The sequence below is a fragment of the Gracilinanus agilis genome, unplaced genomic scaffold (genome assembly GCF_016433145.1).
Source record: "Gracilinanus agilis isolate LMUSP501 unplaced genomic scaffold, AgileGrace unplaced_scaffold10318, whole genome shotgun sequence".
Classification (NCBI taxonomy): domain Eukaryota; kingdom Metazoa; phylum Chordata; class Mammalia; order Didelphimorphia; family Didelphidae; genus Gracilinanus; species Gracilinanus agilis.
In genome coordinates, this window is record NW_025340610.1 from 1 (window position 1) to 3,215 (window position 3,215).

The 3,215-nt window shown below is 43.0% G+C and overlaps 1 long non-coding RNA gene across 1 annotated transcript; it reads right to left on the reverse strand.

Moving 5' to 3' along the window:
* Positions 1-137: 137 nt before the first annotated feature.
* Positions 138-1,515, reverse strand: LOC123253915. Its single transcript, XR_006506640.1, has 4 exons — positions 1,419-1,515; positions 1,060-1,137; positions 589-669; positions 138-225 (listed from the first exon to the last, which is right to left on the reverse strand). It is a non-coding gene; the product is annotated as an uncharacterized LOC123253915 (long non-coding RNA).
* Between the last annotated feature and the right edge of the window lie 1,700 nt (positions 1,516-3,215).

Here is a 3,215-nt window from a genome sequence, read left to right on the forward strand (position 1 = left end):
CTATAATTCATTCTGTATTTTTCATAACATTTTGTTTGATTTCTAAACAATAATAATGAATGATAATAATAATTAACAGTGAATTACTTTTCTGTAAGAGTTATACTAAAAGTTTCACACTCTCAGTGATCCACTCACATTGCCTATTTGCTGCTCCTCACACAAGACACTCCATCTCCTGACTCCAGGCTTGGAATGTTTTCCTCCTCCTCTCTAGGAGCATCTCTATGAATAAAAGATGCATGATTTATTATTACAAACCAATATGATGGGACAAGATAAAACATTTTAATTACATGATAAATGATCTCTACCTGATAAAGAAATCTGATAAAGAAAACATTAAAAGAAGGGAACCTTAACAAAAAATCATTTAAATTACTAAAACAGAAACTAAAATTCTTTCACTAGTTAGATGATTTGCATCAAGATTTTTAATGCTTCATCTGCTTATAGAACAGGTTAATTTAACATCTTTCACATTTTCATAATATTCTTCTTTCCGTAAGTGGCCAAGCTAGTTATGACGCTTTACACTGAAATGATTTAAAATAATGATTTTAAAAAAACTAATGATTTAAAACATACCTGGCGATGAAGTGACTGATTGCCTTTATCTTAAAATGCTTCCAACATTCTTCAAACGCTTTAGTCATTTTTTACAAATGTCTAAAAAATTGTTTAATAAATAAGAAACAGTAAGTTTCATAGTCTTTACAAAGAACTGTATATAGCCTATATCAAATACTCATACACTGAAAAATCCTGGGGAACATCATTGGGGAACATTCAAATGATGCAATATTCTGATCTTGCAACTTTAAGAGCTCTAACACAGAATCAAAATGGACAATTTAAGTACTTATTTTGCTATGAGAACTTATTTCTGGGAATATCACTCAGAGGATTTACATAAAGTACACTTATGTGTTGAAATTCATTCATATTTATTTTGTTTGCAAGAATGACTCACCATCAGCATCAGAAAGGGACACACACACACACACACACACACACACACACACACACACACACAGCAAGGGTAAAAAGCAAATCTACCTGGATTATGACTGCTTCTCTCCTATGTGCTCCTGTGCCTGTTCACATACTTTTTCTTGATTTCTTTATTATTTGAGCCTTTAGGATTCCAAAAAACAAATCCTTAGAAGTGCTGAGAAGGAATTTTTCTACATGGAAACACTATCTAGATGTGTGTGTTTATATACATATATATTCAGCCCCTGTTTCCTATCAACTATCTCTTGGACATTGCAAACTGGATGTCCTGTAGGCATCTCAAACTCAATGTGCTCAAATCTGAACTCATTATCTTCCCCGCCCCCCAATCCTCCCCAGTCCTCCACTTTCCAGTTGTTGTAAATGACACCACTATCCTCCAAGTCATCCAGGCTCTCAACCTTGTCATCCTCGTCCGCATCACTAATAATAGCATTTTCACTGGTCTTCCTGCTGCAAATCTCTCCTCTCTTCAATCCATCCTCCATCCACCTGTAATGATTTTCCTAAAGAATGTAAAATATATTCCTAAAGGATGGTCAATTCCACACCACCACCCCTTCTTCAGTAACCTGCAGTGGCTCCCTATTACTTCAAAATGATCAAATATCAAATGATCTGTCATTTAAAGCTCCTCAAAACCTGACCCTTTCTTATCTTTCCAGGCTTTTGCCTTTATTCCCTTCCACGTGCTCAGTGATCCATTTCCATTTACACTTGCCTATTTGCAGCTCCTCACACAAGACACTCCGTTTCCTGCCTCCAAGCTTTTGCTGTTCCTCATGCTTGGAATGCTCTGCCTCCCCCCTCTCTTCCCAGAACACCTCCGTGAAGCCTTTCTGGACCCCTCAATGTTTGTCCACTGCCCTACCGGGCGGGGCACGTGGCCAGGCCACTTCTGCCTCCATCTTCTCAGAGGAAACAGATGGAGGGTATCGACCCACAAGGAAGGCCGGACATCGCTCCCACAGCACTTTCTGGATCCTCTCATCTTATTAGCTGCTCCCCACAAGAGCACTTTTCACAGAGAGGATACTGAGGATGACTGACTCCCCCCTCATCACGCTCGGGTGTGGCAGGGGCAGGACCTGAAACCAGGTATCTCCAGGCTTCCAATTTCTACTCCTTACGCACAGCCCCTCCCCTCCCTTTCCTCTCCTCCTCTTGGAGCCACCTTCCACCCCGCCCCGCCCAGGTCCCTACTAGGCTCCTAGGAGGCTCCGGTCCCCAAGCTCAGCCCCTAGAGAGGCACCTGCGAACAACCCGGGCCGTTAAGGGGTGGGGTAGATGCAAGTCGCAGGCTGTGACGCATCCCACGCATCATGGCTTCTCCGGCTGTGGGGAAAAGCCCAAGAGGGGCGAAAGAAGTGAATCTGCCTCCCCCCTGAAAGACCCGCACCTGCTTAGCTCCTCAGGCTTCTTCGGGACCTCCCAAATTCCGTTTTCCACTACTTACCCAGGTGAGGTGGTGCGTTTTCACGCTTTAGGACCTTAGTCTGGGCGCCAGTGTAGCGAACCAATGGGACTACTCTTCCCAGAATCCCCAGAGCTATCAGGAAGACCTATGGGAGACGAATATGGCGGCTGGAAACGGCGCCTCCCTGAGGATTCTGGGAATCGTAGTCTGGTTTACATCTTGGGCCTCAGAATTACCGCTCAATGTTGGCCTCAGTTTCCCCATTTGTAAAATGGAGATAATAACGACACCTGCCACACAGGGTAGTTTTTGTCTCTCTTTAAAAAAAATGTCCGTGTATTCATTTATTTCATTTAGAATTTCCCCCCCATGGTTACATTATTCTTGTTCTTTCCCTCTCCTCCTTCCTCCTTCCTCCTTCCTCCTCCCTCCCCCTCCCATAGCCAAGGAGCAATCCCACTGAGTTTTACATGTATCATTGATCAAGAACTATTTCCATATTAATATTTGCACTAGGGTGATCGTTTAGAGTCTAGATCCCCAGTCATGTCCCCATCGAACCACGTGATCACACAGGGTAATTTTGATGCTTACATAAGATAATGATATAAAAAACGCCTTGTCAAACTGCAGAAGTGCTCTGTGAATATTTAAGGTGGGGCTTCACTCCCAGGTTCCTAAGTGAGTAACTCCTCCTCCCCTCCCTCAACCTCTTACCCAGGACCAGAAGGGAGGGAGCTTCTGGGATCCTTCCCCAAACTCAGCTCCTCTTAGGAAATAC